The 25378-nt window shown below is 36.3% G+C and overlaps 1 long non-coding RNA gene across 1 annotated transcript; it reads left to right on the forward strand.

Annotated features, from left to right (window-relative positions):
- The first annotated feature begins 886 nt into the window (after positions 1-886).
- Positions 887-22846, forward strand: LOC103552378 (uncharacterized). Its single transcript, XR_011522941.1, has 5 exons — positions 887-1440; positions 9550-9632; positions 18657-18737; positions 20011-20168; positions 21134-22846. It is a non-coding gene; the product is annotated as an uncharacterized lncRNA (long non-coding RNA).
- The last annotated feature ends 2532 nt before the right edge of the window (positions 22847-25378 follow it).

The following is a 25378-nucleotide window of genomic DNA, read 5'->3' on the forward strand; positions in this document are numbered from 1 at the left end:
AGCTCAGAATGTTTTAAAAGATTAAATGATTTTCCCAAGAATATGAAGCTAAAGAGTGATAAAGCTAGGATTTGAATCTACATCTACCTAGCTCCAAAGCCTATTATTTTTCAATCATATTAAACTTTCACATTTGTAAAATAATTATAATAATGTTTCCCTTGGACAATTGTTAAGATAATTAATTAAGGCGGCTTATAAAGTGCTTAGCTTCACCTTGGAAGATGGTAGCCATTCAACAAAAGGTGTACAGATTTTGGTACCTGGAAGTGGGGTTCTGTTGTATGGAACAAATACCTAAACATGTAGAACTGGCTTTCAAATTTGGTAAGGGGCAGAGGCTGGGAGAATAGGGAAGAGCATGGTAGGAAAAAACCTGTATCATCTTAGAAAATTCTGAGATCATAGACAGACTATTGGTTAAAATATGTGCATTAAAGATACTGCTGGTGAAGACACAGAAGGAAATAAGGAGTGCAGCAGAGAAAACTTTTATCATTTAAAGAATAATTACATCATCATAAATAGAATTTTAGTAGAAATATGACCGTTAAATCATTGCCGTTGAGGGCTCAGAAGGAAATGAGGACAGAGTTATCAGAAATTGAGAGAAAGAAGATCCTTGTTATATAGTGACAAAAAATGTAGTTGAATTTTGTCCTGAGGTTAGGTAGAAAGCAAAACTTGTAAATGATGAGTTAGGATATTTGTCTGAGGAAATTTCCAAGAAAACTGCTGAGAATGCAATCTAGTTTCTGCTTGCTGCTTATAGCAAAATGTGAAGAAAGAGGTAAGTTGAAAGAAGAACTCAGAAGCAAAAAGGAACCAAAACTTGATGATTTTGGAAATTCTCAGCCTATCCAGATTTCAAAACATGTTAAAATTAGGAGATTCATGGCCAGAAAAGCGTGCTCTGGAGAGAAAGCCAAGCATGTGGCTGGACAAGATTCTGCTAGTGCCTCACAAGGACCAAAAGGTCAGAATTCAATCACATAAACAGTCCTTTGAAGAGATTAAGTACATGAATGAGGAAGCCCATCAACCATCTCAGTAGAGACAGGGAATACAGATGCGTTTATCCACGGAAGATTTGTGAAGAAGCCTCTTGCCTAGTGAAGTGAACCTCCCACGAGGTTTTTTAGGATGTTATACAACAGAAATACTACCAGCTTGGACTGAAAGAGACAAAGAGAAGATAAATGAAGTAAGCCTATCTGACCCCAAAAATTCTATAGGCAAGAAGCAGGCTGATGAAACTACTTGGCCTCAAACATATGCTATCCTTCAAAAAAAAAAAAAAAAAAAAAAAAAGGAAGGACAACTCAGAGAGCAGAGCTACAGGTCCAGAGGAGGACAGATACTCAAGCCACAGAGGATTATTCCCAGCCTTCAACCCTAATGGAGTTTGCCCACCTGGAGTTTTGAAATCGCTCGGGACTGGTGACTACTTTTTTCATTCTGTTTTATCCCTTTGCATGAGGAATATCTTTAACTATTAACTGCTATCCTATCCCTGCTCCACCATTGTATTTTGGGAACAGATAACATTTTTTCTAGTTTCGCAGGGGCATAAATGGAGAGAATTTTCCCCATGATGGATTATACCGAGAGCTTCATTCATACCTAATTTAGATGACTTAAATGGTGAGATTTGGGATTTGGGACTTTTGAGCTCATGAGACACATATGAGATTTGGATTTGAGTTGATGCTATAATGGCTTGAGAATTTTGAGGATCTTGAGGTGAGATGAATATATTTTGCAGGTGAGATGGACAGAAATCTTTAGGGCCAGAGGTCAAACCATGGAGTATGCTGAATAATGGCTCCCCAAAGATGCCATGTTCTAACCCCTGGAACTTATGAATATGTTACCTTACAATGTAAAAGAGACTTTGCAGATGTGATTAAGCTAGGATCCCAAGATAGGGAAATTCTCCTAGATGTGGCCCCAGTCTAAGAGTTAGGCTGTAGACTCAGAGTGAGAGGAGGTGAAATGATGACAGAAGCAGAGGTTGGAGTGATTTGCTTTGAATGTGGATCACAAACCAGAGAATGCAGGTGACCTTGAGAAGTTGCAACAGTTAAGGACACATATTCTCCCCTAGCACCTCTAGGAGGAATACAGCTCTGCAGATACCTTGATTTTAGCCCATAAAACCCATTTACAACTCCTGACGTCTAGAAACGTAAGCTAGTAAATTCATATTGTTCTAAGTCACTAAATTTGTGGTGGTTTGTAATAGGGAACTAATACAGTACAATAATAATAGCTGTTATTATTGTGCCACTTACTGTATACACTTATCCATTGTGATAGATCTTTCTTATATACAGTGTTCAGATTATTTTCTTAAAACAGAAAATATTGAGCAGAAGGGAAACATTTCATCATGAAGAAGGTCCTCATTTTGCTCATTGCCTGATGTATTATGTTACAATCAAGTGAAATGTATATTAAATGGCCCCAAATGGACTATTTTAAAGATTTGATACTTGCAATTTATAACAGTCTTTAAAATCGTTTCGATCTATATCAATTCAAACTTCTAGATAATATCATTTTGCCTCCACTAGTCCCTTTTCCCTTGTAATTTGCAAGTCTAATCTACGGGGATTTGAGTTACTACAATAGCAGAATTGCTAACAATTTTTCTAAAATGCAAAATGGAAGTTGAATTTTACAAGAAGATTTTTATTTGGCCTAACAAAATTGATAAAAGTGTTCTAGAAATGAATTTTTGAAAGAAATTTGTATATGGCTTTTTTGGTAGGTCTAACTTTTGGGGCCATATGGCTTAATAGTTTAAGCATTCTTTTCCAAGCTTTTCAGATTGCACATTCTGATCATTACATATTTTAAGCACAACCCACAGTATATGTAAATTTTTATATTTATACACTATATAAACTATATAGTTTATATATACAAAAACCATTTTTAAAGGAAGAAACACAAAAATTGAAATGAACCTCTTTCATATTTTCTTCTCATACCCCAAGAGGTCATTTTATATCCCTACAGAGATCTGCACAGCCAATTTGGAGACTGTTGGTTGTAAAGCTTGGACGGTGGAGGCGAGCAGACCTTGTTTGGGGCTAGCTCCTTCTCTACTAACCATTGCAATCTCTGACAAATTGGATTGGTTTGTTGAGTGAATTAATTCATTTAAAGCATGTCAAATACTTAGCTCTATTCCTAGAAATTAGAAAGAGCTTAACCAACATAAAGATAGTAGTTGTGATTATTATTATAATACTTGTCTACGAACATATTAGACTTTTGCTTGTGTTTCTTCTGGGTTTCAGCCTCGCTTGGAAAAAAGTGACTTTTTGGTAAGTAAAGAGTCATCATTCTTGGGAAATGAATTCATTTTTAGTTTTCACAGTTTCTCTCCACCTACATTGACTATCTCAGTGATCTTGATGTTGTTCTGATCACTCTGCCTTCCACCAGCATTTGTGATTCTACTGTTGGTTTGCACTTGTAGTTTTGGTGGTGTTCATTTAGTGTTTGCATGTGCTTTTCCATGAGAGACTTCTGGAAAACAGAAAAATATTTTCCATTCTATATACCTCCAGTCCCATACCTTACATAAACTAAGAAATGAATGCTTTCTGAATCAAATTTTTTATTATAAAGGGCATCCTCTAAGATGACAGGATACTTTGGGTTCAGTGAGAGGCTCAGCTTTTCATTTACGAGAAACAAGGCTTCAAATAAGCAAAAGGCCTTCTCATGTTTTCTTCTGCATCTCCCATGCGTTTGAGGTTCTTCTTAGCAAGCACGATCAATACACCCTTTATTTATTTATAGATGTTATATTTCTTTTTATTTAACTAACACTTCTATAATAGTTTGCAATTTATTAAGTGCTTTTCCATTTGTGGGAGGGTCACGTAAGTCCACTTAACGGCAGCAGAATGATTAAGTGGGAAGAGAGATTATTGGCTTCTTATACTTGAGTCTAGGAAGTTTTTATTCCTTTGTGCTTTGAAAATGCCACTTCCTCTTTTAACTCCCCACCCGTCGTGCACATACACCCACTCAGGGCAGTCAGGTGTAAAATTAGAAGGTCAAGAAATAATACAAGCATGGAAAATATGAGATAACATTTCTAAAAATAATTCTTGAGACCGATAAGAGGGTGTTAAGTCCTCTCTTGACTTAATTTCTCAATCATTCCTCATTGGTGCTTCCCTTAGTAGCTGACCAGGACCTCACATTTCTCAATCACTTACCTATGATGTGGTAAGATTGCCCAACATGCAAGGCAGTTTCTTTTTACATCCCAGATAAGGACATGTTCCCACTCCACTTCTTTCGTTGCTTATTTCTTCCTCTTATTGTCACTGTTACTTCTGCCCACTGTGCAGGGCCAGACTTTGGTTAAGTTGCGAAATGTGTTGATTGTTCTTTCGGCTTCTCCAACTTCCGGCGCCTCTCTACAGCGACCTGAGGAGATGTCTTGTAGAAGAATTATTAAACCCGTTCTCTGTGTCTCCTAACGATGAAAATTAGCACAGGTTGCAGAGAAGTTACAGGAAAGCAGAATGTAGATTAGAATGAGGAAAACTTGTTTAATAAAAAAAGCTGCCCAAGAATAAGAAGACTGACTTGGGGGAGGACACAGCATAGTTCCTGGGTGACTAGAATGGTGACTGGAGATGGTTATGCAGCACGTGTGCGTTGGAATCCAGGAAGTTAAAAATATATGTAACATATATAACACATATATAACATATATACATACGCATATATAGGATTGTGCTTATTACAAAAGTAATGCATTGTCATAGTAATAAGTGAAATCAACCATGAGTGTAGAAAGTAGAAAAAACTCATAATTTTCCCTTTTCCTGTTCCCTAAAATTCCAGTATAAATAATTTAGTGTTCCTTGTCTTTTCTCTATGTCCTTTTTCTTAGCTCCTTTGGAGTAGGTCACACAAACGTGTCTTATTACAGCAGTTAGAGGGATCATGTTACACACAGTTCACCTCTCCAGGGACTAAAATCTTCCTAGGAGTCACCACTTCACACAGAGGAGGAGGCACAGCCCAGGGATGAGCTGCCTCCCCCTGAGAACTCCAACCTCATCTGCTTCTCAGCTCTCTTCCTCTGCATTAGCCACACTGTTCCCCACAATCTCCCTCAGACACGCAAGGCTCCCTCCAGCTGTGAGGCCTCCTGGAACTGTTTTCTCTGTCTGGATTACCCTTTTCTCTGATATTTCTGTGACTAATCCATTCATCTTCTTTGTGTCTTTACTCAGATGTAATTTTCTCAATAACATTTTGGTTTTCTATATAGGGATTGAGGGAGATTCAAAATTCTTCCCAGAAACCTACTGCGCATTTCCTTTTAATTCAACAAATGAACAGGAGTTATGCTAGTATAATGTGCTTTTGAAATATTTTTTAACCTTGAGATTTTATCATTAAATCCTTCTTTTAAGAGATCTCGCTCTCCTCTCCCCTCATTACTGGGATTATCAGATTGTGATTTTTGATGCCCAGAAGCCCCAAACAGAATATCTCTCTCTAGTCTGGTTGGTTCTAGATTTATGTCTGACTTCACTCCTTCTCATCAAAATTTATTTGTTTCTGTGGGAAGTTTTTTCAGATTCACTTGAAAAAAGCTGGAAAACTCACCTATTTCCTTTAGAATCCAAAGGAATGCATTTCAAATGGTGGAATTCACAAATTGAAAGTAAGAATTTTGCTTGTTTCCTGTAAGATTTTTTCTGTACCTTGAAGCCAAGGAATAGAGACCTTCAGACTTAGAGAATATTTCTTTTCTTCACTGCAGTCCAGGGAAGTTCTAAAGAATTTGGAATCCATCATGATTTTTCAAGTAAAATTTTTATCACTTAAAGTGGATGTTTCATCTAGATGTGAAAGGTCAACAAGAAAGACAGTTTCTCAGCCCTGAGCTCTTTTGGAGGAGTTACTTGTCATCCAGTTCCTGAAAGCAAGAAACCAGAGGAGAAACAGTGTGTGCTCCTGACAGCTGCAATACCAAGATAACTGCCACTTCACAGGAAGAAATGCATCATAAGAATTAGTGCCCAGATTGGAATCAGATGAGATAATCTTGATATAGATGATATCTACCTAGAGTTACATAGCGCTGAATTCCTTTTCTCTCCCACAATTTTTTTTTTGATTTTAATTAATTGAGTTACTATTTCTTTTTTGCCTTTGCCACCTCAAAAACAGACAGAGCAAAGTTTTCTTTGACTCCTAGTAACTTTCCACAATACTTTCTGATAATTTTTATGGTCGTGTTGGCCTCCATCACACAACTATAAATGCATAAATGAAATAGAACATCTAATAATATTGGACTACTATCAGTGGTGTTTCTAGTAGAGGCAGAATTGTGGAGTGGGAGTGGTTAGAGAATGTGGAATTTATAGATTTTTTAAAAAATTAAGCAGCAATATTTAAGATTACTTTCTTAATAAAAATATAAGGTTAATATTTTTATTTCTTAATACCAATAACATTTTTCTTAAAAAAGTGCATCAACTGTCAAATTTTCCTAATGCGTTTGTTTGAAGTGAATGTGCATTTTTTTCATTGTCATGGGATTCTCTAAACATTCTCTCAATATTTATTTCTCTAATATAGCATGTGTTGACGTCAATACCCTTTCCGCGCTTCCAACTTTATTCACTCCATGATGGTATCAAATAGTTTCCTGAATGAAAGAGACAATCGTAAATATTTTATTGTGGTAGAATCATTATGTCAAGTGCTTCCTGATCTTCTCTTTGAACTGTTTATTTTTTGTTTTTTAATGGGACATGGTTTGGTCAGAGAGTGTGGAATGAATGACATTTTTGGATGTTGACGTTAGCCATGCTATTTGGAATATTTTGCACGTGAGTTTAATCATACCTTGCCCAATTTTTTTTTCTGCGTGTTGCAGTTGAGTTCATTATTTCTAATAAACGGCAAATATTTACTTGCATATTTACTTGTATTAATAGTTGTGAATTTCATTTTCACTTTGTATCTCCCCTGAAGTCTATTGAGCTGACAATTTTTTATTCACACATGATATCTCATTCCAAGAAATTTCAAGTTCAGTTTTTGGAGAAAAAAGACTTCTAATGTCTTAGAATCTTCTTAATGAACTGTTCAGAGTAATGAATATACTAGCTTTAATTTTTTCAGTCAATTTGAAATGAGTTATGATGATTCAGGAGAGACAACTTAAAATGCAAATATTAAATGCTACTCAGCATTTTTCCATACTTAATGCTACCAGTAGACCCCAACATGAGTGTCCAAGCAGCCAAAGTGGATTAAAAATACCTGTAAAATATTCATAATAATATAGTTAATAACAAACTTCCAAATTTATTTCAAAATGTCACATTTATTTTGAAATAATACAATAAACAAAATGGAGAGCTTTATTTGAAAGGTGCTACAGTCTTGGAGTCATAGTAGAGACTTCTACAGTAGGTTTGGTTCAAACAATGGACACATGTCCAAGAAGTACATTGAATTTCTGTGTAATATCTGGTTTTAACTTTATTGATATAAACTTTCAAATCGAATCGTTGAAATTAATACATTGACAGAAAATCTGCTTGTTAGGAATGATATCCTGTTTGACAGAAAACTGGGCTTTTTACTATTCAAAAGCAAAATATAAGTACTTGGAGGTTATACTCCCAGGAATTCTGAGATATCAGTCCTACAGTATTGTTGTAAGTCAAAGATCCAAGCTCCAATCCACAAAGTTCCAGGGCCCCACAAAGCAACTTTAGAGGTACTCTACATAACAAGTATTAAATCCTGCTTTCATAATACTGGCAAGAATTGAAGTTTTTGAAAAATAAATTGAAATTGTGGTGTGCTTGCCCACCAGTATTATTCTCTGCTTGTCCCCCCAGGTTCGTTCTCTGCCTTGCTTTCTACCCAAGAGTTACAAGAACTGCAGAGCCTCGGGTCTGGCTCTCTGGCTTCTGGCTGTCCTCTCTCAGTGAGAGTTACCAGCAGAAGAACAGAGAGTGGTTATATAGCCCTATGCCACTTTCTTGCTGGACTGTCACTCTTTAACCATAGCTTTTGCAGGGCGACCCCTCTCCAACATCTATAGCTCTCTCTGGGTTCTAGTAACGTAACGTTCTCTTCTCTCCTCTCCAGGCTTCCAGGGTTTATAGCTGGGCTCCCTACTGTTGCAAGACTCTGGGCATTTCACCATCCCTTTATGATTGTGTTACCCTTGCTCTTACATCAGCAAATAGTCCCTCGATTGAACTCTTTTCAATTAACCCTTTGAGTTCATTGAGTGCATTATCGGTTCCCTGCCAGAACCCTGTCTTACTTAGTCTGCTCTTCCCCATTGCCACCACCATATAAATTGGTCACTTTACTCAGCACCATTTCTTCTTGTTGGTAGTGTAGTAACAACCATAACAACAGAGAATAATAATAGCTTACCACATGCCAGAGTGAATGCTTACTACATGCTAGAAAATATGCCAGGTATTTTATCTGTGTTATCTCAATTATAGACTCATAGCAATATTACTAAGTAGCTATAATTATTATTTCCATTTTACAGATGAAGTAAGTAATTTAGCCGAAGTCTCTCAACCAGTAAGTTGTGAAGCAGAGCTTCAATCCAGGACCATTAACTATGGAAACTCTCCTTTTAACTACTTGACTCTCTTTCTGTAGGCAGCTGCATAATGGCTAGCATGAGTGACAAAACAAAGAGCTTCTCATCTTCAACTTTCGGGATCTAAATATTCTCATTACCTTATCTGCGTCTTAGATTCATACCTTGAGAGTCTATACCTCAATGACTGTAATATTTCATCCAAAATACTAAAATTGAAGGAAGAAGTGCCTCTACCATGCATGAGAGATGTTATCCATAGGCAGTCAGTAACGTGGAAGCATGGAATGACTAGTGTAAAGTCTGAAGATATGTACTATTGGACAGAGAAGATGCCACAGAGATTGAATCTTTCTTACATAAACTGGGAGCAGCAAGAATACTCAGACTCGGGAAATGAAGTAAAAGGCCCGGGAGTTGTTGTAGAGGGTAGTGGGGAAAGGGAGGCTAGACCAGGAAAAGATCCAACAATAGCAGCTCTTCAAAAGATTTGGCAGCTTGGTTCTGAAGATTCACATGACCTGTTTCACGTGCTTGACAACTAAGGCCTGGCTTCCTAATTTGTTTCCATTTTATTTTCCCAAATATTATTCACAACAGTGTTTGTAAATTTCATGAAATGCTGAAGCCCTATATTTCCTGGAGCAATGGCCCTGCGAGGTTTGAATTATCATCATCAAGAATAACTTTCAGCCTAAGTGTTTCAGAAGATAAAACTGAAATAATCCACTAGCTGGGTTAGATTAGCATCATCTTTGCAAAGGGTGCCTCGCAATTCTCTGTTTTTAACGTAAACTTTTCTTATTCATTTTATTCTTTCGATTTTCATTTATTTTCTTTCCCTACCTCACTTATTCTCTCCTCTTTAAGATTTTCCTCCCCTGAAATTCATCTGATATTCGTTTCAGGAATCAGGGCTACTATTATTTGAACTCTTCACCTGTGAGAAGAATGATCGGGCAGAGAGCACCTGGAATATGCGTTCTCCAAGGTGAGTAATGCTATCCCATATTGTACTCCCAGCCTTTTATGCTCTCCTCTGTCATCAGGAAACAATGTTTCTCATTCAATTTTAAAAGTCAACCGATTCAAATGGAGTCAGACAAAAGCAAAGCTGTGCAATTGTCTGGTTCTAACTAAGCTTTTATGATGCTTTTGTGCCCTTTGAACAAGAGTGTATTTAGAGCTTGGAAGAAAAAAAAGTGTCTGTACTAATACGATTTCCATCTGATGTAAACAGGCATCATTCTCCCAAACAGCACTTCCCTTTAAAATAAATATTAGCATAATATATTTCAGGATTTTTTTCTACTTTTACTATTAGAACAAAAAACAAAGAGCTGCCTCTATGGTCAGAAAACAGTGGGACATCTGTTCTTACCAGTTAAGCCATCTCTTCAATCACTTGGAAATAAAAACACAGATTATAATTTTTAAGACATGTTGTCAAAACAGTTCAAATAAATACAAACCTAGGAGTACCTAAAGTTAAGGAAAGTGGAGTGAGCGTAAACCAGAATGGGGAATCTACCAAGACAATGAGGATGTTTTTAGCATCATGTTTTACCCTTGTGTTTCCAAAGCATGTCACCCAAGGTGATTTTCGATGGTTCTTAAATATGCTCCTTTGACTTTAATAGTTAGATGTTTATTTTAATGGGTTTTAGAAAATATTTAAATAACACATTAAACTTATGATTCCATTATATTAAGGTTGCAGTAAATAACCATGTGACAAAGAAATGCATTTCTATTACATAAAAGGTTCACCTTAGGGGCCAGGCTGGTGGCATAGTGGTTAAGTTTGCATGCTTGACTTTGGCAGCCCAGGGTTCCTGGGTTTGGATCCAGGGCACAGACCTACACACTGCTCATCAAGTTATGTTATGGCGGGGTCTCACATGCAAAATAGGAGTAGATTGGCACACATGTAAGCTCAGGGCCAGTCTTCAAAAAAAGAAAAGATTCACTTTAGAGAAAGTGTCAGTACAAATGGCATTAACCTATAGCAAAAGCAAATGCATGACTGTATATGCTTGACTGAAATTCTGGAATCGTAGGTCTATCCTAAGAGCTAGATATATGTTGCCACATAGTTGTGAGCCAAAGCAAACTTACTCTACTAGGGGATCATATATTAAGATTCTCTCAAGTGAACATATGCCTTGAAGGCTCAACTGAATTGTCTTGCTTTAGTATTCCTTTGTACACAAATAGTGATTTGTATATAAAAACTGACATATTCTAATAGAAAACAGCGCTCTCTTTAAAAAACCAAAAAGAAGGTATAAAACAAAGGAAATGAAATCAGTACCTTGAAGAGATATCTGCACTCTCATGTTCATTGCAGCATTATTCATAACATCTAGGACATGGGAAAAACCCAAGTGTCCATTGATGGATGGTTAGATGAAGGAGTTGTCGTATATACATCTTATTCAGCCTTAAAAAAAGGAGACCCTGCCGTTTGAGATAACATGGATGAATCTGGAGGACATTATGCTAAGTGAAATAAGCCAGCCACAGAAAGAAAAATAATGCATGATCTCACTTAGGTGTAGAATCAAAAAACGTCGGACACATAGAAGGGACAAGGAGGGGGGCAAAATGGAGAGATGTAGGTCAAAGTGTACAAAGCTGCAGTTATGTAGGATGAAGAAGTCTAGAGATCTAACATACAGCATGATGACTATAGTTAATAATGCTGTATTGAATATTGGAAATTCTCTAGAGAGTAGATTTCAGGTGCTCTCACCATACACACAAAAAAAAGGTAATTGTGAAGAGATGGATATGTTAGTTAGCTTGACTATAGTAATAATTTCATTATCTATATGTGTATCAAAACATCATGCTGTAGGGCTGGCCTCATGGTGTAGTGGTTAGGTTTGGTGCATTCTGCTTCAGTGACCTGGGCTCATGGGTTTGGATCCCGGGCATGGACCTACACCACTTGACAGTCATGCTGAGGGAGTGACACATGTATAAAGTGGAGAAAGGCTGGCAAAGATGTTAGCTCAGGGATAATCTTCCTCAGCAAAAAAGAGAAAAAAACCAAAAAAAAAAAAACACATCATGTTGTACACCTTAAACATATATAGCTTTTATTTTAAAAAATAGGGTACAAAACATTCTTTTTGAAAAGTCAATGTAGTTTCATCAGTTGCAACAAATATACCACTCTAGGGGAGATAGTGATGACAGGAAAGGCTATGCATGTGTGGGGACAGGGAGATATATGGGAAATCTCGGTACCTTTCCTTCAATCTTGCTGTGAACCTAAAATTGCTCTAAGAAATAAAACCCATTAAAAAAATCTTTGGGGACTGGCCCAGTGGCATAGTGGTTAAGTTCATGTGCTCTGCTTTGGTGGCCTGGAGTTCGTAGGTTCCGATGCTGGGAGCAGACCTATACACCATTCGTCAAGCCATACTGTGGTGGCATCCCGCATGCAAACTAGAGGAAGCCTGGCACAGATGTTAGCTGAGAGACCATCTTCCTCAATCAAAAAGAGGAAGATTGGCAACAGATGTTAGCTCAGGAACAATCTTCCTCACCAAAAAAAAAAGCAAAAAAAAACTTTGATGGAATGTTATAATTCTGGTCTTGCCATGATATGGATATCAGTCTTGCTTTTGTGTGAAATGATCTATCCAAAGTGCAAAGATCTGACCTGGTTTGTTTCAAAAGGTCAGGCCTGATTTTGACAAGCAAGTTCCGTCCTTTTTCTCTGTCCATCAAAGCATTAGATTTCATTGTTACTTCAATAAAATGAAAATGAATGTAGAGGAAATGCTGACAGAGATAATCTGTAAGTTGTTACTTCATTCTTTGAAGAAATTAAGACATTCTTTCACTGTGGTTGAAGGGCAAAAGGTTAGTGAAATTCCAGGATACCTGGTCACAGGGGAGACTGGAGATTTTAGATGTTGATAGAATCCCGAGGGAGAAAAATAGGTGGTAACTAATGAAGAGGAAAGGAAAGGGGGAATTCTGTAACTCGTCATTGTCCCAAATACTTCCAGCGGCCACCCTTTCCTCACCCATATAGAAAAATGGGGAGAAATGCAGACCAATGGACTCTCAATTTAAGCTTCTTTGAGCTGGAAATCTATGGTGGAAATTTCATGTAATAGTGCTATTTTATGTTATTTCCTGTCTTTTCATTTATTAAAGAGACCAAACATTCTGCTAAATAGTCTTTCCCTGGAATCTTAGACTTTGGATCCTTGTCCTGGAAGCAAGCAGCATGGAGACTGAATAAAGCAAGAAAAAAAAATCTAAACAAATATTAACAAAACTTTGGTTTTTATGTTTTACCAGATAATTCCATTTTAGTCCATGCCATTCAAACGCTGAAGAATTCTAAAAGATTTTATGTTGTTTGCTGGCCTGAGGGGAGTCCAGTTTTCATTGTCTGTGTTAGATGACATTAGAAATAGTCCCAAGAAGTAAAATGGGCTTAAACGTATTTTTAAAAGGTACTTACACTTCTAGAATTACTTCCAAAATTGTATCAGGTTCCTCTAATTTTGAAGTTTAAATGATAGAATGATGTTTTATACATTTTAATTTATGATCTGTTACTAACAGAGCCATTTAAAAGCAAACACAGATCGTGCCGTAGTTTTTACCAACCTGTCTCTTCATTTCAACAATCATTGATTTTTCTAACTTTAAAATTTCCCTACACAACCATAAAATACACCCTCTCTGGCATGAGTCATGTTATTACTGTAATTCAGGAAGTTTATTACAGGACTAACTAAAGATACTCAACTTATAAAATGAAATGATATGCTAATTTAAACAATTGGAGCTAAGAAGAGTAGGCACAATAAATTTATTTGTCATATATAAACAGTCGCAAAACAGAGATGATCAATATTTGAAGAGAGTAATCATTCTGAGGACTATTAAGATAGATAAGCGAACAAATTCCCTTTCCATTCATCCTTTAGATAACGATTTTCCCTACTCCTTCAGAAAATTAGATGTTGAATGCTGAGAGGTGACTGAGTGCTTAACAGAAACCCATAACTTTGGTATGGAAAGTGATAGACTTTTTTCACATTGGGTATGTAACTGTCCTGTGCTTTTAAAAAGAAGAACGTGTGAAGTTTAGCTACTGAACACAGTGCCTGCTGCCAGGATTTCCCCTATTTTCCCTTGCTTATCTGCCTAATCTTCTCACGCCTTTGTCTCCTGGATTCTCTCATTTCTACATCCTCTTTCACTTAGAAGACTTTTCCATCAGTCTCCATTTCCTGAATTACTGTTTGGCGTTCACCTTGCAATATCTCAGTCTTGAACCACGGGAGAGGTTCAGTTACTACTCTTGCAGTATAAGCTTCTGAGGTCCTTAATCCGATACCTGTTTGGTGGCCATGAATAAGAGAGGAGGTCATATTAAATCCTGGGACATAGCAACAGGTGTGATTTGATGACCATGTGACATGAGATCTCTGGCTGAGCACCCATCTAGAAAGGGTGAGGGGTGTCTTTGTAAATGATACGCCAAAGTGCTGAGGAAGCAACCTCTATACCCCCCGTCAGATTAGACGACCTAAGAAAATAAACCACTATTTTATCAGAGAAGAATTAGACCACTGGTAAGTTAATATTCAGATTTGCTGTTCAGTGCTTTGATAATTTGTGAACTGAAGGATCTTACTTCTATCTCGTGAATGTTCCATAACCTAAAGTTTTTCACTAATTAAATACAGCAGAGACTGGATGTATCACGGCACAGAAAGGTAGACAATGAAAAGAATAACATCTTTTCCAGGCATTTTCACAGGACCACTCTCCCTACTAATTTCCCAAACTCATTTATCTTATCAGTTTTATCCTTCAATCCTTGATTCTATACTTAGCGCCTGTGTCTACATCTATTCCTTCCTAGTTTGGAAACTCTTCCCATGGCTTATGGACCTCAGGGCAGGGCTAGGCTTACTCATGCTACTGCATTTTATCAGCTTTTCATCCACTGCAAGATCTTTTTATCCACAAAAAATGACTATATTCAATAAAAGAATAACACAACAAAATTAGCTCCTCAGTATGAATTTTAGGAAAAGCAGTTAGGTTTGATGGCTGGGGCCGAATGCTACCATGTCCCTATTCACTCTCTATTTCAAAGAACGACCTTCTCCATGGGTCCTGTCCATTTAAATTCAATTTTGTTATTAACTAACTGAATGGTATGTATTATATATTAGCTACCTGCTATATTATTTGATACCATTACTCTTAACAAGCATTAAAACTGGCAGAGAGCAGAATACAAAATAGGATAAAGTCCAGACGGGATGTTATAAATTTGGAAAAGTTAGGGAAATATATTGTCTTCATATGTTAGAGTTGCTTTAACAAAAATACCATAGACTGGGTGGCTTAAACACCAAACATTTATTTCTCACAGTTCTAGAAGTGGGGAAGTCCACAATCAAGGTGCCGGCAGATTGGGTATCTGGTGAGAGCCTACTTCCTGGTTTATAGACAGCTGTCTTTTCACTGTGTTGTCACATGGTGAAGGGAGAGCTCTCTGGAGGCTGTTTTATAAGAGCACTAATCTCATGCGTGAGAACTTCACCCTCATGACTTAGTCACCTTCCAAAGGCACCACCTTCTACGCCCACCATATTGGAGTTTAGGATTCCAACATATGAATTTCGTGGGGACCTAAACATTCAGTCCCTATAAAGGAGGCAGTGGCTCCGAACTACCGATTCCTGTATCTCTCCTGTCCTGATTATATACTAGTTAAATTGGTAACTTGCTAAAAGAAACAATTCTCGGAGATTCTGATTCATAAGATCTAGAAGGGAAAGTGTTTTTCTAAGAATTTGTATTAGGTAGAAGCTTTCAGTTTTATTCTAATTACAGTTACGTTGAGGAACATAAAACTAACAAAATAAAATAAAACCAACAAAACTAACAAATAACCTAACAAAATCAAGGAGATGATCAATACTGATAAATGTTATCTTATTTATAATTTTCTTATTGGTTGGTCTCATTATTTTACATCAATTCCTTTGGTTTACATAGTTTCAGGATGGAAGTAAATTAAAGTTTAGCTAGTGAAAATAACAATGCTATTCAAAACATAACACCAGTTTGGGCACATTATTCATTTATGATAAGAAACAGAACTATCAAGTGATCTAATAAAATAGAATAGTCTTCAAAGCACATTTGGCAAATTATGTCCCAGCCTGTAACCCTAATGGAAAAATCAGAGGGCTGCTTAGTAAATCACAATAGCAGAAGCATGTTTAATGGAACCAGAGTAGGCACAAAGCCCTTTGAATAAGACTTTCTCTGGAATGAAACATCTGTGGATCGACTCTGTCCAGATTTATTTCTGAGATTCGATTTCTTCAGTGTTTTCAGGCTGAAGAGCTCTTCCTTTTCACTGGTAAATTTTTTCATGTATATTTTAATAGCTTAAATTAGGTCAATCCTACAGGCCGTGGAGACATTCTGACTCTTAAATATCTCTGCCCTGATCTATTTTGTATTTCTCTGAAAGCATAAATCTCTTTGTCATGTTAATTTACCAGTGTCCCAAGGTTAGGTTATCTGATGTACTTGTAAAGAGAACATTTAGGGGTAAATTTCAGAGTAACTTCCCTTGCGGCCTGATACTCTCCCAGGTCTGCCAGGCAGGACTAGCTACATAATTTACAGGACCCAAGGGTACAAAATGCAAACATGGGGCACCTTTTTAAAGAGTGCAGAAAAAGTATCATTGAAGTTACTAAAGTATGAAGTTTTATCCTTTAAAATATATTATTTCTTATAAAACATAATAGGAAAAACAGTGTTATATGAGTAACGATATAAACTTACAAATTTCATAAAATTAGTATTTTGATGTCATTATTTTATATAACGTACTAAGTAATAATACTTTATTAATGTGATTTCTTGATTATAAGATTTTTATGGTTCACTTTTCTGCAAATTCACTTATTAGTTTATTACAATTTATATCTAACAGCTCCGTTTTCCATAAGATACGATTGAAAGCAGCATCGTTTGCTCTTGGCAAATGCACATTTGCAAAATCTTTTTTGTTATTGCTTTTTCTCCCCAAATCTCCCTAGTACATAGTTGTACATTTTAGTTGTGGGTCCTTCTAGCTGTGGCATGTGGGACGCTGCCTCAACGTGGCCTGATGAGTGGTGCCATGTCCACGCCCAGGGTCTGAACCAGCGAAACCCTGGGCCACCGAAGCAGAGTGTGAGAACTTAACCACTCTGCCATGGGGCCGGCCCCTGCAAATATTTTTTGAAAATTGTTAATTGGAGGAAGAATCTTTCTACTGACCCAATTGTTACTGGAGCTGTTGGGAGTATTTTATAGGGTATGAAAACTTTAGGAAAAATTTCAAATAGATTATTTAAAAATATAAATGTTAGTACATTTAAAGTTGATGATTCTCAAGGAACAATTTTTCTAAGACAATTTAACTTTCATAGAAATCACTTTTGCGTAAGTTTGAATTTAACTTAAAATATAAATTTGTACAATGGCTTTGTAATATTTCCTCTGATAATCTGTACCTTGCGGATGTCTAACAATAAACTGAAAGTGGCTTTATGATTGGCATATAATTCAAAATTTCTATTTATGCTTTCTATCAGTGTATTTTCAATTATAAGGAAAATATTAACTTTAAAATCCTCTTTCTTGTCATCAATTGTTCATCAGAAGAGTCAAACAAAAACAGTCATCTTTTCACTTGAATGTGAGAATCTTTAATTTCTGTTATGGGCTAAATTGTGTCTCCTCAAAATTTATGTGTGAAGGTCTTAACCTCCAGTACCTCAGAATGTGAGTATATTCAGATGTAGGACTTTTAAAGATTTTATTTTTTTTTCCTTTTTCTCCCCAAAGCCCCCCGGTACATAGTTGTATATTCTTTGTTGTGGGTCCTTCTAGTTGTGGCATGTGGGACGCTGCCTCAGCGTGATTTGATGAGCAGTGCCATGTCCGCGCCCAGGATTCCAACCGATGAAACACTGGAGCGCGCTAACTTAACCACGCGGCCACCGGGCCAGCCCCCAGATGTAGGACTTTTAAAAAGTTAATTAAGGTAAAATGAGAACATGCAGGTGGGCCCTAATCCAATATGACTGGTCTCCTTATAAGAAGAGGAGATTAAGTCACAGGCACACAAAGAGGAAAGATCACACGAGGACACGGGGAGAAGAAGATGGTCATTTACAAGACAAGGAGAGAGGACTCAGAAGAAACAACCCTGGCAACACCTTAAATTTCTGTTGCTTATGCTGCCTAGTCTGTAGTACTTTGTTATGGCTGCTCCAGCAAACTAGTATAATTCCTATTTCTGAATTAATGGATATTTGCTTTGCAAGGTTACAGTAGTTTTCAAAACTGTACATTTCATACCTGAGCTAACATCTGTGTCGGTCTTCCTCTATTTGGTATGTGGGTCACTGCCACAGCGTGGAGAACTAGTGGTGTAGGTCTGTGCCCAAGATCTGAACCCCTGAACCCAGGCCACCAAAGCAGAAGGCATCAAACTTAACCACTACGCCATGGGGGCTGGCCTGTGATATCTTTTGAATAACAGTGCAACATCAAAACAATGACTCACATGTTTACTTTCTCTGATACTCAAATACAAATTTTATTCTCCTTAATATAACATAAAAACCAACATATTGGGGCTGGCCCAGTGTCATAGCAGTTAAGTTAGTGCACTCTGCTTTGGCGGCCCGGGGCTCACCGATTCGGATCCTGGGCACAGACCTATGCACTGTTTGTCAAGCCATGCTGTGGTGGCATCCCACATACAAAGTAGAGGAAGATTGGCACAGATGTTAGCACAGGGCCGATCTTCCTAAAAAGAAAAAAAAAAACCAACATATTGCTGATATTTATATTGGAATTGCATTGAATCTATAGATCAAACTGGGTAGAATGAACATTACTAGAATGTTGATATTTCTTATCAATAAAGTTTTCTTGTTTTATTTAGGTACATTTTAATATCTACTGAGAAGATTTACAAGTTTCTCTATAAAGTTTGACAAATTTCTCCATAGAGATCTTCTGTAAGGTCTGTACCTACATATCTGTTGCTTTGCTGAGTTATCTCTTTTTTTAAATTTCCTATCTGTTTATCTCTGGTGATTAGAAATGCAATTGATTTCTCTATTTGATTAGATATCCCGACAAAATTGCTTAGCTCTCTTTTCATAATTTTCTTACACTTTTTTTCTTTATAGGAAATGGCAACATCTATTAATGAGGCAGATTTATTTTATTCCTTTTCATTTTTATGCCATTTATATTGTTTTTAATTTCTTAAGTGCCTTAGTTAGAACCCCAGCTAGAGGGGCTGGCCAGGTGGTGCAGCGGTTAAGTGCACACGTTCTGATTCAGCAGCCCGGGGTTCGCTGGTTCAGATCCTGGGTGCGAACATGGCACCGCTTGGCACACCATGCTGCGGTAGGCTTCCCACAAATAAAGTGGAGAAAGATGGGCACAGATGTTAGCTCAGGGCCAGTCTTCCTCAGCAAAAAGAGGAGGATTAGCAACAGTTAACTCAGGGCTAATCTTCCTCAAAAAGTAAATAGATAAATAAGATAAATAAATAAAAAATAAAATAGAACCCCAACTAGAATTTTAAACGAAAATGGTAATGTTATACATTCTTGTTTTGTTACATATTAAAATGGAAATGTTTTTAATGTTTCATTAGTAAGCTTTTTACATCTCGGAGATTTGTTTTGGTCTTTAGTATGTTTAAAACATCGAATTCTATTCCCAGTTTGACATCATAATTTCAAAGATGTATTTTATAATGCAAATCAGCCATTTATTCTTGAGATAAACCCATTTTCATTTTGCTTATTGTACTATTTAATGCAAAAATAGTTTATATTTAATGATTAAAAATCTGTAAATATCTTTCTTTATGATATTTGCTTTGGATATAACGCTTATAAAAGCCCTCAAATCCAAAATTGTTCATTCTAATATGTTTTTTCTAATACTTTGTTGGTTTCATACTTCTCAAAATTTATATCTCTATTATGTCTGTAATTTAATATTTGACAAGAGATGATTATCAGATAGCCTCTCTATTCCTGTCAATGTGCAATCCATATGATTATTTATCCTTGTATATTATTCATATATATTTGTTTTATATATTATAAATATATATTCATATATATTCTTTATGTATGTTTATATATTAGTATATATATAATCATATGCAATCCATGTAATTATTTATACAGATATATATTAGCTACCTATTACTTCATAATAAATTCACTTCAAACATAGTGACTTAAAAGAACAATAAATCTTTGTTATCTCAGAGTTTCTCTTGATCAGGAATTTGAATGCAGCTTAACTGGCGGTTCCAGCTTGGACTTTCTAAAGAGGTTACAGTCACTATGTCACCAAAGCTGCAGTCATCTGAAGGCTTGACTGAGCCTGGAAGATTTACTGCCATGATGGCTCACTCAAACTGCTTGTAAGTTGCTTCTGACTCTTGATAAGAAGGCTCAATTGTTTATCACATGGGCTTCTCCTTTGAGGCTTCGATTGTATCCTCAGAACATAGTAGCTGGCTTCCCCCTCAGGGCAAGTGATGGAAAAAGAGAACAAGACAAAAGTCACAATGTCTTTCACGGCCTGTCACCAAAAGTCACAAATATGCGTTTCCATCATATCCTATTTTTTTTTTATTAAGATTATGATAGATTACAACCTTGTGAGATTTCAGTTGTACATTATTGTTAGTCATGTTGTGGGTACACCACTTCCCCCTTTGTGCCCTCCCCCCACCCCCCTTTTTCCCTGGTAACCACCGATCAGATCTCCTTGTCAATATGTTAACTTCCACCTATGAGTGGAGTCATATAGAGTTCGTCTTTTTCTGTCTGGCTTATTTCGCTTAACATAATACCCTCGAGGTCCATCCGTGTTGCTGCGAATGGACCAATTTTGTCCTTTTTTATGGCTGAGTAGTATTCCATTGTGTATATATACCATATCTTCTTTATCCAATCATCAGATTCTGGGCATTTAGGTTGGTTCCACGTCTTAGCTATTGTAAATAATGCTGCGATGAACATAGGGGTGCAAGGGACTCTTGGGATTTCTGATTTCAGGTTCTTAGGATAGATACCCAGTAGTGGGATGGCTGGGTCATAGGGTATTTCTATTTTTAACTTTTTGAGAAATCTCCATACTGTTTTCCATAGTGGCTGCACCAGTTTGCATTCCCACCAACAGTGTATGAGGGTTCCTTTTTCTCCACAACCTCTCCAACATTTGTCGCTCTTGGTTTTGGATGTTTTTGCCAATCTAATGGGTGTAAGGTGATATCTTAGTGTAGTTTTGATTTGCATTTCCCTGATGATTAGCAATGATGAACATCTTTTCATGTGTCTATTGGCCATACGTATATCTTCATCATATCCTATTTTTACACAGGTCAGCACGATTCGATGTTTGAGGGGAAGACATAAGGCCGTGAATGAATATTGGGAGACAAGGAGTATCTGGAGGCTGTCTCAGAGGCTGGCTACCATGTTGGATCTAGTCATGAACTATCCATTCTTTTCCGCTAAACTGAATACCCCTTTCGGTTCCAAATATATACTTACACTATTATTTAATAGAATAATGCATCTCAAATTATTTCTGTGGCATTTTTCAAATGTTTATTTTTATAGATGAATTTCACAATCATTTTGTCAGTTTGAAAACACATGGGGACATGAGGGAGTTTTTTTTTTATTAAGCCATAATTTACATATAACAAAATTCACATATTTTAAGTAGGTGAGATTGTTTAGTACATTGCTCTGAAGTATATTAAAATATGAAGAACTGACATCTTGATAATAATATGTTTTCAAATCTACAGCTAGAGTATATCCTTCCATTAATTTAAGTTTTCTATCTTGTTTCTTGGTAGATTTTTTTTCTTTTGTTAAACGATTGTTACATTTATTCCTAGGTATTTTATACATTGCTTTCATTGTGCATGGAACTTTTTTTCCCCATTATTTTTCTAAACCTTTGTTGTTCTGCAGAAAAGCTACAGCTTTTTAAAAATGTTTTACTCTTTGTGATAGCTTAACATTTACTCCTCTTGCGTTTTCAAAATAGACAACTCTATCATCAGCAAATTACGATAATCTTATCACCACCATTTCATTTTTTAAGCTTTGATTAAATGTTAAGTTCCAATGAATGGATAGTACTTTAGGATCAGTGTTAAATACAAATGTTTGCTCTCAGCGTCTTTCTCAAGTTCTGTAAGAGCGAATGATTATAATAGCAAACACTTATGTAGCACTTATTTCTCACCAGGCACTTCCCTAAGTACATTGCATATGTTAACACAGTATTCTTAACCCTAACTTTGTGAGGTGAACTCTTCCAGCTTTACAATGAGGAAAATAGAGACACACAAATGCGATAACTTACTAAGGTCACAGAGCTATTAGTAACAGAGGCAAGAATTCAAACCTTAGGAATCTGATTCTACTTGATTCCCTTAACTATTTAGCTATGTTGCCTCTCAAGGGCCTATTTCTGTGGCACCTGACATCTTAAGAAAAGCACACAGTTCTAGAATTAGAACTGAGCAGATGTGGTGTAAAGAAATGAGAACTTTCCTGCTTCGTTACAGAGTTGATTCAGATCTCCAAGATGATGCTTAGATCAGCAACTAAAATTGGAGGGAACCCTGGAGATCAATTAATCCCACCCAGTAGGTTACAAATGAGGGAAGACAAGAAATCCACAGGAAAACTGCCTCTCCCAAGGTTACACGGGTACCTAATAGAAGCAACAGGACTTTCAATAGGTGATTGAGTAAAATAAGGTGGAATTATAACTCATGCCATTCTATTGATGCGTAATCAAATACTCTTCCCCTGTTTACAGTGATAAGTGACCAACAGGAATAGATGGCAGAGGTGAAAAGATTTGAATCTACGTTCCTAGAGAAACTAAACTCTAAACCCTGGGTTCTTAGACTGGGTAACACAAACACTCTTAGATTTTAAAATTATGGCGTACTCTCTTTGTGTAAAAAGTATTGGCGATTTTAAAGGATGTCAATGCTCATTTTGTTGTAAGCAACAGATATAAAACAGAAATAAAACAAAAAGCAGATAAACACAAAACCTTAAATGCATCTGAAAATTGCCTGGATGTCTTTAGATTTTTCTAACAGAGCTAAACCTGATATTCAACTTTTCAATGTGGTCACAGTGTTGGTTGTTTTCCTTGCTTTTTTTTTCTTTTTCTTTACTTTTTATCTTTTTAAAAAATTGTTGTTGTTGTTGTTATCCTTTTTTTTTGGTGAGGAGGGGGAGTTTTACCAGTTCTACTGGCAAGAACATGGTGTCCTTTCATAAACACATGGAAATTCTTATTTTCACTAACTTGCTTTTTTTTTTTCCATGGAAGACTCATTGGAAATGTAGCATCTCATTTGGAATAGCAGCAAGTGGTGAAAATCCATTTTTAGCATTTTTCCCATCATTTCTGTAAGGCCAATATTCTACTTTGGAAAAATGACATTAGCTATGTCCTCAAAAAGCAATCCATATTCCTTAAAATAGCTCTAGGTTACCAATCTCTGGTTACTATTTATTCTCATAAGGTGGAAAGGGTTAATGATTTGACTATGTTTTCCTTCAGAGTCTTTCCAATTCAATTTCCAGGTGTCCAAAATTGGCCCTTAACAAACAAAATACAGCAACAGCTACTCAACTTCCATAATCTATTTTCTCTCTTTATCCTAATTTGGATTATAAATTCGGTAAGAAATCTATCTCTAATCTCGCTAGAAACAAATGAAAAATGGTCAAATGACGCATGGTTTTGAGCTCCTAGGTGCATAAATTAGATTGAGTACGTCAATTGATTGGAATATTCTGACCTTTTCCCCTTTTAAAAGTATATTAGGGAAAAATAGGTTTGGGTGACATTCTGTGTTTAAAACATTCTGTATTAACAATTTAGACAACTTCTTTGGTAAAGAGAATGGAAAGTTGGCATGGAGCACCAACACATATACTGCAAATCATGGCGAGACATCCAAAGACTTTTACACATTGCTACATATGGACATGCAGTATGTTATAGAGACAGTTTTATGAAATGCCCAACATTAGAGGAAATGTGTGTTTTTTTAAGTGACAAGTAATAAGTCATTCTTTGCATATATTATGGAAAAGAACATTAGAAACTGGATACTGTTGTTTTTGTGTATGTGAAAGTCTGTTTGATCTGCAGAGAACTGCAGTAAATATTCAGGGCAGTTTTCAGTTAAAAATCCACTTCCAGATGAACAAAATAAACCACAGAATTAAAAAATTAACTGGAAAACTTGAATTGTGTAGGCAATTGATCTTGCCTTTTGAATGTAAAATCTTTTCTTTTGAATATCATTGTTTAGACTTTTAAAAAGTATCTGTGTAGTGTGTGTCTGTGTGTGCGCACACTGTAATTAATATCTTCATATTTTCAGAAGAAGCAGAGACATATTTGGTTTGGGGAAAAAATCTGTTAAACTACAAAATTGTATTCTCAAGTCAATTAGTTATATATGCACATGACTGGTTGTGTGTTTGTGTGTGTGTTTAATCTGTTTGAAACTTAGTTCGTTGATATGTCAAATCCTCAGTAATATTCACTTTGTTCTAATTATAGTCCACTTGTTATGAGTCAGATGTTTTCTGAATAAGATAGCCATTTTTATTTTTTTGGTTGAATGTTCAGTTGAAGATGTGATGAAGAATCTCTTTTTATACACCAATTGTAGGCTTTTGGTATAATGATTCCTTTTGCTAACAGCGTGACAGAGCAAAACAAATAGTTCCAGTGTCCTATTCATATATATATATTTTTTCATTTTTTCCAGTGAAATAATGATAATGTTTTCGTTATGTACTCATTAATATGCCTCACACACAGGCATGTAGCCGTTATTCCAGGTCTGAAATAAGTAGTCTGTTACATACTCTTGATGAAGTACAAAGTACAAAAGTAATGTGGAGGATGTAAATAGAAGTGCAATAGAAACGCTTCACATTTTCTAGGCTTTGAAGGATGCTGACAATAAAAAAGAACATTGTAAGTGTCCCTACTATAAACATTACTGTCAAGTTGAAAGCGTTAACCTCAGAAGTGGCATCGAGTTTATACAGAATTGAAACAGAGGTGTAGATTGCTCTTTTTGTTTGTATTGTCCATAAATAAAAAATCTTTTAACTTCCTAGCATAGCATCAATAATTTAGGAAAATTAAGTAGTAAGTTCAATCTTCTATCCATGTAGTGTTTTATTTTATTTCCATAGTGCTTTCACATATATCAGTTATTTTTTTATCAGCCTTCTTGGATAAGTACACAGGTCTTATCAACATCCCAGATATAAGATATTATAAGTGGATGAAAGCATAAAGAAAAGCAGTGTAACTTAGATGCTGATCCTTCTAACAACCCTGGGACATTGACAAGCCAGGTATTTTCTCTTGTCTTCAGAGAAGAAAACTGAGGTTGTGGGTAGAATCAGGTTGCATGGCCATATGTGGCAGAGCTAGCATTTAGTCTTCTAAGGGCCAGCCTAATTTCCATTCTCTCAGGGCCTACCCAAAGTCCATTCCATATTTCTCTAAATGCGTAGAATCTATGTTAACTAATGATAAACTGGCTTT

This window comes from Equus przewalskii, chromosome 10 (assembly GCF_037783145.1).
Source record: "Equus przewalskii isolate Varuska chromosome 10, EquPr2, whole genome shotgun sequence".
Classification (NCBI taxonomy): domain Eukaryota; kingdom Metazoa; phylum Chordata; class Mammalia; order Perissodactyla; family Equidae; genus Equus; species Equus przewalskii.